This window comes from Parus major, chromosome 2 (genome assembly GCF_001522545.3).
Source record: "Parus major isolate Abel chromosome 2, Parus_major1.1, whole genome shotgun sequence".
Taxonomy (NCBI): Eukaryota; Metazoa; Chordata; class Aves; order Passeriformes; family Paridae; genus Parus; species Parus major.
The window spans coordinates 140534234-140549065 of NC_031769.1; positions in this window are offsets into that span (position 1 = coordinate 140534234).

Here is a 14832-nt window from a genome sequence, read left to right on the forward strand (position 1 = left end):
GACTGGAAATAAGAATGACTCCTGCACCTTAGGAAAGGTGCCTGATAAATAGTGACCCTCAAGTCTTATTGTCCCCTATTTTTTCACTGAGACTAAACCTCAAAACTTCACTGCTGAGGAGCAAGTACAAACTACAGAGCAGGAGCAGGACAGGTTTATTTGTAACAGCACCACTGCTGCTCATCTTGTCCTCAGTAAAGTCTGCAGTGGCTGTAAGCAGTGACAGGAATGGCCTTGTCCAGCTGCCACGTTCATCCTCAATGAAACTCGTTTCATCTCATCTCATCTCAGCATCACTTTTAGTCTTTCTGCTCCCAGGTTCAGCTGTGCAGCCACTGTGCAGCACTTGTGACTGTGTATCCTTAGTTGGCACCTGCCCATGTGGGATTAACTCACTTCTGCATCCTCGTGTGGCCTCCCAACACTGCAGTGTCAACAGGAAGAGACTGGTCTCTTCTCAGAACAGATATTTGTCCTGTGCTGGCTACCCAGACATCACAGGTCACTGCAGGCAAGGCAGTGTAAAGAGCTCAGAACTTGATGTTTGTTTTTTTTCAAAAAAACCCCAAAAAACAGTGTTGCTGCATTGAGGCCTCACATGGCTGTTTCAGAACTACCAGTTCATGTAAGCAGAGATACAAAGTCCTCTGTTTGCAGAGTCAAGTAGGCCTCTTAACCCAGTGTGCATTAGGTCTAAGCAGTCACAGAAAGCAAAGTGTGGCAGGAGCTTGCCATGGTGAAGTCCTTGCAAGTGGGGCTGAGCATCACATGCCAGCAGATACTGACAGCCTGCCCAAACCTCTCAATCCCCTGCTCCAGAATAACCCTTGAGGATCATTGCCCTGCAGACCAATTGAAAAGGAAGAAAAAGGATGCATTTAACCAGCCCCAGTGAGAGGTACTGACTCTGCTCCTGTGCTCACTGAAAACACCTGTGCTAGGTGGGCCCCAGTACAGGTACCACAGGCTCATTTAGCAATGGAGAAAAAACCTCTTCTTGTCTTCTCAGAAAAGCAATAAAGAACTGAGCCTTTGGACCAGTGGCTCAGGTCAACAGAAAAGGAATTGCTTGGGCACAGGGAGATGTCATGAGGGGAAGGATAATTTTCTGGTGTGTAGGCAGGGAAATCAAGTCAGGCACTTGGAAACTCAGTCTACATGTTTTCACTCCAAGGGGTATTAACTGGTTGTACTCATTTGCAGAGACTGACTGAGGGCTACAGGTGTATTTTAGACATTATATCATTCTTGTTACTTCACCCTGAATTTTCTACAATTCTTGTTTCAGTTCTGAAAGCTGTTTTTACGAGTAGACACAGGAAAACTGCTGAACTCCTCTGGCTCTGAGCAGAGCAAGAGAATTATAGATGATATGTCTTATGGGCAATTTTCCCCTTTATTCATTTCAGCAAGGGAGTGAATTATGTTGCATCTCAGTGTCCCTTCTGAGCCCATGTTTTACATTCATACAATCCCTGTAACCTCTCCAGGGATACCAGTCACTATCATGGGAAGTAAGCTCATCAGACTGGATTTCTTGTTGTTGCCACTCTGTGAGCCTCACACTTCCATAGGTGTGTTAGAAATAAATGACCTTGTTCTTTTCCCAAAGCCTCCCAGCCTGTCATGGTTTGATGCTGGCCCAACCCCACGCACCCACGAGTCACTTGCTCACCCTCCCCTGCCCCAGCTGGGCAGCAGAGAGGGAAAAAGAATTAACAAAGGGTTCATGAGTGAGACAAGGACCGGGAGGAAATACTTCAAGCGCAAAACAGGCTCAAGTTAAAGTTGCAAAGTTCATTTATTACAAATAGAATCAGAGGAAGATAATGAGAAGTAAAATAAACCCTTAAAACGCCTTTTTCCCCCAGCCAATCCCTCCTTCCCACAGACAGTGCAGGCAGAAAGGGCAAAGGGGTTTTGGTCAGTTCATCATCAAGATTTTCTTCTGCTGCTGCGGGAGAGGAGTCCTTCCCCTCTGAGATCATGGGGTCCCTCCCACTGGAGACAATTCTCTGTGAGCTTCTCCAGCGTGGCTCCAAATCTCATGAGCAACAGTCCTGCCAAAGCTATTGCAGTGTGAGTCCCACCCACAGACAGACAGTCTTTCCAAACCTTCTGCGGCATGGGTCAACTTTCCAAGGGGTGCAGTCCTCCAAGGACAGGCTGATCCAGCCTGGAAGCAAGGCCCTCTCTCTCCCCTGGGTCTTCCACTGGATCACAGCATCCTCCAGGCATCCACCTGCTCCAGCCTGGGCACCTCCCCACAGGCTGTGGGTGGATCTCTGTATCTCCCATAAATCCCCATGGGCTGTGGGTGGATCTCTGCATCCCCCATGGATCCCCACAGGCTGTGGGTGGATCTCTGCATCCCCCATGGATCCCCATGGGCTGTGGGTGGATCTCTGCATCCCCCATGGATCCCCATGGGCTGCAGGGCACAGCTGCCTCACTGTGGTCTCACCACAGGTTGCAGAGGAATCTTGGTGTTCTGGTGCCTGGAGCACCTCCTGCCCCTTCTTCTCCACTGACCTGGGTGTTGTCATGTTGTTTCCCTCACATGTTCTCATCTCCTCCTCTTCTCTGATTAGAAGCACAACTGCATGACTTTTTTTTGATTTTCTTCTCATATATGTCATCACAGAGGCATTGCCAACCTCTCTCATTGGCCCAGCTTTGGCCAGTAGCCTGTCCATCTTCAGAGCCATCAGGGATTGGCTCTGCTGGACATGGTGGAAACTTCCAGCAGCTTCACACGGGGGCCGTCTTTGTGGACCCCCTGTTAACAAAAACCAGGCTGTGCAAAACCAATACACCACCCTATTTAATTCATCATCATAAACCCTTGCCCAGCAAACAGTGCCAAAAATTCCCATGGCTGCCCATGTTCAGGTTCTCTTTTCTGCTGTTTGTTGTTCAAGAGCAGAGAAGTGGCACAGAATGGTGAACCTGTGTGCCTAGATGTGACAGCTTTGCTGGGCCATGGATACCTCCAGACTCCCAGAGTTCACAGAAGAGTGACTGGGGCTGCTCCATCTCTCTCAGTTACTCATTCCAGCAGATTAAGGCTGATTACTCCCTGTTCTGGCTCGTGGAGTTACTTTCCTCTTCTTCCAAGCATGGCTCTTTACACAAGTTAAGCAAGATTTTGAATAAAGAGGGCAGCCAGGGCACTTCTAGTCCAGGGACCTGCTGGAGTCAGTTCTTTGCTAATGAGCAGTTGGTGTCATTCTCAGTGATGAAGGCTTGTGAAGTCCTGCTTTGGGCTTGCTGCTTGCCCTTTCTGTAGGATGAAACTCAGCAAGATGTTTAAGCTAAAGCATGTGAGTAATCACGTGTGTGTTTGCTGGCAGGGGTGAATGATGAAGGCACGTGCTGAAGCCCTTTCCTGAATCACAGCTACAGCTGCATTTGATACCCCCTTTAAAATTCACCTCTGGCTATGTTCCACTGCATGGCTCATACAAAGTGGTCTCTTTTTCAGTACTTTGCGTTAAAAGTGATCCTTCTGTACTGCCAGCGGGAAAGTAAGACACAATCCACACTCATCTCTATTTTGTAAAAAGTTATTTTTGATCCCCAAATGTGCAAACACCAGCACACCTCGCTGGCATCAAGAACCAATTAACGTAAGTGATGAGTGAAAGGAAATCAAAATACAATCAGATCTAACAGACCTAGAGTCAGGAATGCAAATTACACAGTTGCACAGTCTTCTGTAAGATGATTTGGTTTGTTCTCTTTCCATTGTAATCAAAAGTGAATTATGATTTTGAAAGGTTCTATCTCTCCCAGATAACTGAAAAAAGCTAATTAAAAACAAAAGTCACAGATGTAATCATTGCTTAATGTTGTAAGCATAACATGACCTAATGCTATTATGAGTTCTGAACAAATTTCAATTAGGACTCCAGCTGGTAAACAGATAAATGTGATAACGAGATTTTAATATTACTTGATAATTTGTTAGTAAAAACAATTTTTATTTCAGCCATTTTTAAATATATAAAATGGGTTTAGATTTAGGTATGTTTTCCAGTGCAATTAGAGGACAAAAAACTATTCAATCAGTAGTGTTTGAGAAGATCCTCCTCAGAGATGTGTTCTATTTTTATTAGTTAATCAATTTTGGAATTTTCTGTTATATAGTCATCATCACTTTGCAGCTTGCTAGTGATTTACACAATTACCAGATCAGAAGAGTAATAAAAACACATACTTTGTACTCTGCATTGGGAGGAATCACTTCTACATTACACTGGCCTTTTGTTGCTTTGTTATTTCTTGTCTTATTGAGCTTAAGAGAATGTAGAAAGTCATGGCTGTGATGTGGAGTCAATGCTACTTCAGAACACGTGGAAAAACTGAGGTGCAAAACCATAAGCTCTTTCCAGCAGGATAGGCATTGATGTAGTTCTGAGAAGACAACAACCACGAGTCTGACTGGATCCCTGTGGTTCATGTGGATCCATGGCTTTGCAGAGCCAGGACCCATTCCTTCCTCTGCCTGACTCCCAATGAAAGGTCAAAAAAATACTCAATTTACTGTGTCTCAGTTTGCCTAAATAAAAAAAATACCCATATAGTGACTTAAAGTGACCCCCTGGAAACCAGGAGTACACAACGAAACCACAGCCAATCTGTGGCTCTTTTTTTTTTTGTTTTGAGAGGCAAAGGTGAAAAGCTGTGGTTCTGGAAGGATGGTCTCTCCTGCCAAGAAGGGCATTCCATGTCTCTTTGAAAACGGTGCTCAAGACCAGCATTTGATTTCAAGGCAGGTGTGGAGTAGCCGCCTGGTGGAGTGGTGACAGTTTATCACCTAATTAGCACACAATTCCCCCCTCTCCTGATTTAGAACAGGGATAAAATAAAGTCCATCACTGGAGGAGCATAGTGGCCTGACATCATTGAGTGAGGAAATCCAATCCAAAATTAAGGCACTGAAGGAAGATGCAATGCAAGGCTCTTTGTGCTTTTAACCAGTATTAACTTTGTCCTCATGGGACCACCCCTAATGTGGGAGCCCTCAGCATGCACTGCCTGGCCTCTGTGCTGAGGGGACTCCCTGCCATTTAGATGACAATGATGCACATCATGTGGACACCTATATTTCATTTGCCTTCATTTGCATGCAGCAGACTTCCTGAGTTCAGAGCTATTTGATGGCAGAGACAACAGAAGCTGTCACTACCCTGAAATCCTTGCTATCCTTCTGTGACATTTTTTCCCCCTTCCTCCTTCAATTTATTCCTTTTATATATTTATTTTATACCCTGTAAGGTTACTTTTACTCTTGAAAGAGCAAAGGGTTAAGCTTTCTTCTTTTTAAACAAGAGGAAACATTGAAGTAAATCACTTTTCAGAAAGCAATGACAATAGCATAGACCAAAAAGAGAACAAAATCTAGTATGAAAACACACTTTTCTTAGTTAAAAGCACAATCATTCTTGGGACTGAAAGCTCTCCTGACTAGCTGGTGTGTCTTCTCCATTATTTACTCATATCACAGTAGCAACTGGGGGTTTGAAATAAAATACAAGATTGCATGTGCTAAACCCTGTAAGACGCAGTTGGAGCTCTCAGTCTAAATAAGTAACAGAACCTTCTGGGAAGTGGAATGTCACTGTGTTCATGCAAGAGACAAAAGTGTAGAGAAACAAAGTGACTCAGTTACACAGGCAGTGGCAGCTGCAGTTTGTAGTGAGGTCAGGACTGAAACAATGCTCTTGGTGCATTTGTACAGCTGTGAGTTCAGACTTCCTGATGGGAATTTATGTGAACCTCCCAAGACCTGTGTTATCACTCTGATCCCTGAGGGACTATTAGGGGGATTAGTGAGATGCTGTTTTTTAACTTGGCATTTCTAAAATGTAAGTGCTTACCTTTGAGGCAGTTACGTGGAATTCAACTCTGTTTATGGAGAGCCAGTCAATGCTATCCATAATACCTGGGGCATGATTCATCTGACCTAAATGTGAGTGTCTGCTTTGGAATAAACTGACTGATGCCTTATGGCTGTATTGACCAGATCCCCAGCGAGTGTAACAGGAATGCAGCCAACAGAGACAACCTAATTTAAAGAGATGAATAACACCCCATTTCAGTCTATGCCCAGTGATGCCTTTGCAAAAGCTCTTCTGTCTTGACAAATGCTGATGTGTTGCTGAAGCTGGCACCCATGGTGCTGAGATCCTAAGCAGATGCAGGGATCTGAATAGACTGTAATAAAGTTAGTTAATGGGAGACACATTTTGCCAGAGCCAACACAAAATTGGCAAAACAATTTTTAAACTGATGCAATCTGCATCGCAGAAGCCATTTCGTGGGTAGTGTAGGTGGGTTTTTTTATTGTCTGCATCTGGAAGTGGGCTTAGACCACGCTCTAGCAGAGCAGGCTGTCCAGACACCAGAAGAAATTCAAGAGAGCTTGAGGGTGAATGATAAATGAAAGATATTTATTATTATTAATAATTATAGATAATAATTATTATTATAATAATTATATATATTTATTATTTATTTAATGGAAGTAATTTTGATCATCTGGCCTGTCTGTGCCAAAGGTGCACAGTTTCAGGTAGAATAAGATCCATCTCTGCTGAGTGTCGATGTGGCTCCAGTGTTTTGAATGCCTGGAGGAAACCTTACAACCAGCCATGATACTGCCCTCAGCTGCAGGATATCCCTCAGATAAAGACACAGCTCAGTGGCCTCAGCCATGGGAGCAGGATCTGGTCTGGCACTGCCCAGAGCAAAGGCCAGCCAGGTTATTCACAGAGGTCTCACAGAGCAAGGTGGCTCCAGCACGGCTGTCCCAGCAGTAGGTTCAACAGGGTCCTGTAGAGGTTTCCTTCTTCAGCTCTGAGTTTACTTCTTTTAGTGCTTGTCCTCACCTTTCTTTTCTGCTGAGGCCTATTGAGGTTCATTCATATGAAGTGTATCAGACATTCTGGTGCCAGGTCATTTCTTAGGCCCTCTTTTCCACTTTGCCCTCCACACAGGATTTCACTGATTGCTATCCAGATCAGATATTGCATATCAGATAAAATATAACCAGCAATTCCTTCAGAAACTCTCACTTTATCTAATCCCTACTGCTTTGTTTATGATCAGCATCCCAACCTATTGCCTGTCTCGTTTTATCCTAATCTCATTCCCTCCTTCGTGCTCCTTCTCCACTCAGAGGACATATTTTATTTTCTAAGATATAGGCCTACTTTTGTTTTAATTTATCAAAATCCATTGTTTTCAACACTGCAGATGCTAAATGCAGTGCTTAAAGTCAGACTTTGATGATGCCAGACCCTTCCTAATCCCTTCCTTCAGCTCCTTTCACACTGTACTAACCGTAATGACCTCTTCCAAACCTGCACTCCACCCTCAGCTCTCTTTGACACTGTGACATATTGTTGACATATTCAACAATATCTTCCATGACCCAATTCTCTCGTACCTTTTTCCCATCTGTAACTCTTTCTTCTCCATATTTCTCACTTGTTCTCCAAAGTGTCAATTCAGTTCTAGAAATGAAATATTTGTGGCTCTTCTCCTGCCTTATTCAGTTACCATAAAGGTACAGCAACAAATCTATTTCAGTAGAGTAGAATATACAGAATATATGTAAGAATGTATTGTATATTATTTTCTAGAATATATAACTCAGCTGCAACAGTGGTATTTGACCTCAGAAACACTGCTGTGCACTGAATATTCTAGAATTTGTATTTATTTTATGTGCTTCTTCAAACATTTTTATGCCTCATAAGCCCTGTGAATACCTGTGTATTCAATACTCAATGACCACAAATCACAAAGAGGAATACTCAGCAAAACTCCCTTATTCATTGTAGCCATCCTACTACAGATTTGCTTCCTTAGTTCAATATTTATTATAGAGTTTTTGCCGATCTTCTGGTTTCGGAAAACCTTAATTAACTGGACCTCCTTTCAACACTGTTTTATTGGCAGGATATTCAGACAGCCTTGAAAACACCATATTAATGGATATTGTTGAAAATCTGGCTTCTTAGTGGTCAGCAACCCTTCCTCCAATTCATCCTTCCAATCTCCCAACAAGGTCATTTTTAAGCTGTGGCAAATGGTACAGATTTTTTAGTATTTCTATAGTTAAATTGCTCTGACATCAACTGATTCTCACATCAAATGTGAACATATGCAATTATTACCATCCCTCCTTTATCAAGGAGGAAAGGAAGTGCAGCATTCCCAGAGCACTGAGCATGCCCTTCAGGTTATTCTCCCCAGGCTCTCTGTACAGAGACAAGCTCCTCCAAAGGGCAACTGTAGAAAAGCCTGCTGAGATGAGCCTACTAAGATGAGTCAGATAATTCAGCTGGCTAAATTAGACTCTTCAAATGAGTCAGTGGTAGCACTCCTAATGGCTTCAGAGGATGTATATTCCAGCAATTAGACACAATGTGTAACTGGAGTTCTATATAATTAGCTATACAAATTGCAGCAATATACAATAGGTTGCTATGTCTTAAATAAGCAATGAATAAGTACAGTGTGACTGGAGCTCAAGGTTATTCTTGTCTTCAATTACCTCCTACAAGAAGCCTGCAGGGCTTTGATTTCCAAAGGGAGATGAAGTTTGTCTTTGCTAAGCCTATTGTAACCAGATGACAGGCCTGGCTTAGTATTCAACTTAGGCACTTCTTTTCTGTCTACCTTACATATTCCTTGCTTATTGAGTCTCATTTTTGCAGTGACATTTCTGTTTCTCTCCCTACACCTCATTTCTATTCTTCTCTAAAATCTTACAAAGCTATGATTGACAGGGAACTCCAGAGGCCAAAGCAGGGTGGCATCAGTGTTGGATCAGGTCCCTCGAGGCCTTTGTGCTGCCTTGCTTTGAATATCTCCAAGGATGAAGGCTGCACAGCCTCTCTGGGTCTCTGACGTAATGTTTGTCCACTCTCCCTGTGAGGAACTTTTCCCTTACAGCTAATTGGTATTTCTTGTTTCCTTTTGCTGTACCCTGTGTCTTCCAGCCCTTAATCTGGATTCACCTCTTTTTAAACTCTCTTTGGTAGTTGAAAATACTAACATTATTCCTCTTAGCCTTTTTTCTTGGCAACAAAAATGCTTGGCTTCTGAAGCCTCATCTTGTCCATCATATGCTTTGGTCCCTAAACATCCAAGTGAAGAGTTTGCTTTAGCTCATTGATGACTTTTTTATTCTGTGAAATCCAAACTGAACTCAGTAGTCTGGATGTGTTCTCCTTACACACAAAAAGCAGAGGGGGAAACCCACTTGCTCAGACACTCAGCTGTTTTTGCCAACGCAGCCCTTTGTGCAGTTGACATTTCTCATTATAAAACTTGTTGGCAAAACTCATGTTCAGCTCCTTGTCCCTCAGCACCCCAGGTCTGTTCTGCAAGGATGATTCCTAGTCAGGCTCTCCTCAGCCTGAGCTGTTGCCTTTAATTATTCCAACCCACATGCAGATCTTTGTTTCCAGGAACAATTTCCAAACTTTGATCTTCACAGGTTCTAAGACTGCATGTCAGATCCATCACTAATGGCTGTTGGCACAGTTCTGCTAAAGCAAATGGAACAAGTAACATTTATATAGCAAAAGATTTTGATCTTGCATTCTTTTTAATTCTGATATTTTTTCTCTGAATATCCTCCTTAATGGTACAAACATCCAATCTTCATTTATTTTCTTTCTGTGCTTTTAGCTTCAATATTAAGTTGTGGTAATGATTTAATTTTGACTGGTTTTTAATCTGAGATGCTTGATTCAGCTTGCTCCTTTCTTTAACAGAATCTTTATTTCACACTGCATGTTGTAAATATGCTGATAAATGTGTTAATTGAAATGACTGTCAGATATACTGAAAATGAATCCTTGCAGGAGTCCTACCCAGAGAGTGTATTCATAGCTAATTCTAAAGCATAGATCTGTACAAGTTAGACTGTTTTTTGTACTATAAAGAAGCAGCAATGAGTAATTTGCTGTGAAGCACAAAGAAACATGTGGATAGGGTGCACACACCAGTGCACGCACTCAAGGAAATGGTTTAGGTAGATTCATTATAATGGTGGACAGCGTGGGCAGTTTTGTCAGTCAGCTGAGCTCTAATCAATCTGTCTAATGCCCTTCACAATATCATTTCATTAGAGGCCCAAAATAATCATTTGCTCATCTGCTCTTTAGCTGCTGGGTTTGATTTGTGTTCTTTTATTGTGGGAATTAATGTGGATCCCATAGGAGTATTTCTCATTTATTGTTTATGTGCTAAGAATACGTATTGCCTTTATTTTATAGACATTAGAGGGTGAAATCCAGTGGGGGATTTCTACAGAGTATGGTATGTAAAACAGTTAAGTTCTTGTAAAGTTGAAATGGCTCGAATATTCACTGAGTTATCAACCATCTTCCCCACATGAACCAGGTTAATTAACATCCTGCAGAAGCCCTTAGGCATTTTTATTGCAATTCTTTAGGCTGTATTCCACCTTTATTTAGACCTCAGTTTTCAAGAAGCTTAAAGGTAATTTGAATGAAGAAGTGGATAGTGCAAAAATCTGCCTTCCATTTTGCACATCTGTGTCCATCTCCACAGTGGGAGCAGAGATGTAATCAGAGGGGTGAAAGTTCCCTCTGATACCGAGGAGAGCATGGAAAAAGCAGTGCACAGTAAGGAACAGTGAAATCCTTGGGCCGCTGTGACCAATACTCCTGTTTCCATGTGGTTTCCTGTCCTTAATCAACTACCTTTTTCTTCCCCCTAGTACTTCCATAATTATAGAATCTTATACACCTTGATAAAGATGTTTACATTTCCCTGTATTTACATGCTGCATTTATTCACATCCAGTATTTATTTGTTTTCATGTTAATAGCTGTCATTATTCAAACAACACATTTCAGCTGCCTTGCTGAGACACCAGCGTACCTCCATAAGGGATGTGGGTGTTTTGCATGCCAGACTGACTGAAGCTCTCTTTAATCTCTGTTCAGGATCCTCCACAGGCTGCTCACTGTGCCTCAGATCAGAAAAGCTGTCTGAGGAGCTTATCTTAGGTTCTTCATGGCTGAGTGGAAGTAAATTACTTTTCTCCATTCCTTTCTCCAGGTCAAAAACTGGGCCACAAAGCCCATGTTGTGTGAGGGAGAATGGCTGACCAAGAAGGAAGAGGAAGAAGCATCTGCAGCTGAATTTTGTCTCTTCTGGCTAGAACTCTTGTGAAAATGAAGCAAGTCTGGGACCAAGACTTTCATCTGCCTGAGAGGTACCACAGTTCTTATTCTCTAGGGATGTTTTTCCACCAGAGTGATCTAAAATCTTCATGGGACTATACTCTGCTGAAGATGGGCCACTGTATGGCCCATCAAAAAACCAAATGTATGCTATCTGAATCCAGAAGGAACCTGATCCTGATTTTTTAACCTATTTAATGGGGCTGTGGCTGAACAGTACTGGATTCTTTTATCTATTTCCACTGTCTGTGGCTGTATTTCATGTAATGACCTTTCTGGGTGAAAAATACATGCTGTTTCTAAAACAGGCACTTCTGCTGATTGCAAGGTGGTTCCTCATCAGCTACAACTAGGTATTCTCCTTACCACTGAATTATCACAGAGTAGTATTATCACAGAAGATGCAAGAACATAATTTGTACCATCTTTGGTGGAAAAATGCCTAGGATTTGTGTTTCCACCTCTTCTGTCAGTTGTGTGATCCCAAGCTCCCCTGCAGGAGTGCATTCCTCCTGCTCTCCGCTCTCAGCTTTACTTAAAGCACTTTGAGTTCTCCTAATAGATTGGTCTCAGAGGCTTTCAGTGTCCCTCTGTCCACCTCAGGATTGCACCTGAGCAACTCAGCTCTCCACAATGAAACCACAACACAGCTTAGCTACTGACAAGGACAGGTAGCTGTCCCAGTGCTCAGCCCTAACATGGGTCTCACACTGTGTCTTAGGTATTTTTATTCCCTGGTATTTTGACAGTCTGAAGTCTTAGTATGAGCTGTGACACTCTCTCCAGCTTTTTTTTCTCCTCTAGTAAGTTAGGTTCCCTCAGTAATGTTAGGAGTCCTTCTCTGCCCATCCCAGTTTGAATTCAGTATTCCTGAATGTGGTTACACACTGCATCCCACATGAATTTCAACAGAGCCGTATATTAATACTTCAGTATCTCTCCTGATATAACCAGTCATCTACTACTGTCTCTCCTGTCACTTAAATGTCAGAAAAAAAATGTGTTTGTGAGCAGGTCACCCAAGTCATTTTAGATTATACAATGAGATGGTATCCAGCAGATCATAAAGGGTTTTACTAACCTTGGCAATGCTGAACATAACTTATTTGTCTGACGTGTTGCTCACGAAAAAATTTAAAACTGAATTTCAGACTTCTGCTATTTACATCACCTCAGTTTTCTTCCCAGACATTTTCTCTCAATTGTGAGGAAATTCTCTCACTTCTACCTCCTTCCAACTTCTCTGCAGTGGCAACACAAGTTGTCATTTTATTTGTACCTACAGAGATTTCTTGTTTTATAAGGGCATTGAGGTTGTCTTCCACCCAACTTCAAGGTCATCTGATGACTTTAAGATGTCTGGTTGTGAAGCAATGGTACAGCAGGACTAAGGAAATTATCATTGCCCTGTACTCAGCACTGGTGAGGCTGCACCTTGAATATGTGTCCAATTTTGGACCCTTGCTGCAAGAAATACACTGAGTGAGGAGTGAGTCCAGAGAAGGGCTAAGAAGGGATCTGGAGCACAGGTCTGATGAGGAGCAACTGAGGGAGCTGGGGGTGTTTAGCTGGGGGAAGAGGAGGCTCAGGAGAGACCTTATTTCTCTCTACAACTCCCTGAGACGAGGTTGTGGAAAGATGAGGGTCAGCCTCTTCTGCCAGGTAACGAGGGGCAGGAGATGAGGAAATGGTTGTATGTTGCACCAGAGAAGATTTAGTTTGGATATTTGGAAAAAATCTCTCCACAGAAAATGTTATGAAGCACTGAAACAGACTGCCCAGGGAAGTGTTGGTACCACCATCCCTGAAGGCGTTAAACAGATGTAGATGTGGCCCTTAGGGACATGCTTAAGTGGTGGAGTTGGCAGTGGTGGGTGAACATCTTTTCCAACCAAAATTATTCTGTGATTCTATGATATAAGAGAAATTATTAAATTTCTGTAGCAAATGAAGTTTTATTACTCTAAGAATAACCTAAGGATCTGATATTCACACTCATAAGTTCTGTATCCAGCTCTGGAGCTCTCAGCAGAGGAAGAACATTGACCTCTTGGAGCAAGTCCAGAGGAGGCCACCAAAATGGTTATAGGGATGGAGCACCTCTCCTGTGAGGAAAAGCTGAGACAATTGGGATTGCTCAGCATGGAGAAGGCTTTGTGTTGCTCTAATTGCAGTCTTTCAGTATCTGAAGAGAACTTACAGGAAAGATGGAGAGAAGCTTTTTCAAGGACACATAGAGACAGCACAAGGAGGAATGGCTTCAAAGTGAAATAGAATAAATTTAGATATTAAAAAAACATTCTTTACTGTGAGACAGTGGAACATGTTTCTCAGAGAAGCTGTGGATGCCCCATCCCTGGGATTGTTCAAGGCCAGGATGATGAGCAATCTGATCTACTGGAAGGCTTCCCTCCCTGTGGCAGAGGGGATGGGAATAAGATGATCTTTAAGTATGGTTGATCTTTCAACCATACTGTTCTCTGATTTTGTGTTAGATGTTGCAGATTTGGGGTGTAGCATCCTGGGCTAAGTAGCAATAACCTTGTTATTGAACTGATACCATGTGAAGTTTTGGTTATCACACTGATACCAGGTGGTTACTGGTTCTTTGTTCTTTGGTCTGAGTCACTCTCATCTTTTGCTCAGTCTGCTGTTTATATACAATATTGAAAACACAGTAAGAAGCACCTGAGCGTTTATCAAATGATTTAAAACAACCTACAGATAAACCAGGTGATATAATATATAATCTCAGGAAGCAAAGCAAGGTTTATACAAACCCTGCAAGGTAGCCCCAGTTGCAAAAGGCAATGAGGGCCTTTAATATTTCTGCTTCAAACAAATTTTTGAGTTTTGCCCCAGATGGACTTTTGAAGTCCATGTCACTACATTCACATCAAGCTGGAAATGATGAAATTATTTTTTCTCTTATTCAAATGTTGATATAAAATTTCCTGTCAATGTTTTTCCTTAGCAGAACTACATTTGTGCAGCTTCCACAAAAGTGAAACTGAAAAGGTAACAAGGGAAGTTACCACATTATGTCTTTTCATTTCTTTCTTTTTTAAATTTCAGACTATAAGACTTTTTCTTTAGTAATATTTATTTAGGCTTTGTTGGTAAAAGGAAGCTGAATTTTTCAGAGCTCAGTTCTCACTACTGAGTCAAGAAGATCCAAATATAAATACAGGCTTTTAAATTTTATCTGAAAGGATTATAGTGGAAGCCATTAAAGCATTAGGCTTTTTTGAACATGCGACCTCTACACAAGGGATTAAAAACAGTTGTTCCTTTCTGAAAACTTTGTTCGTACCTGCATACTACAGGAGGTCTGGCTTCTCCACTCTTCAGTGGTTTCTTGTTCTTTATCCAGAGATGGGATCCTGTTACTGAGGCTGAGATCTGCAAACTCCTGAGAATCGATCTGAGAGTATAAAACATATTAAACGATTGCATGCCAGAAGGCAAACTGCAAGAATGACTTTCAAATAGAATTCTTGTACAAAATCTATGATGCTGCTGAAATCCTTTTTTGGAGGAATAGCAAGGGTTATGTGGTACTGATTGAAATCTGGTGGGAGAAGAAAGGATTATGGCA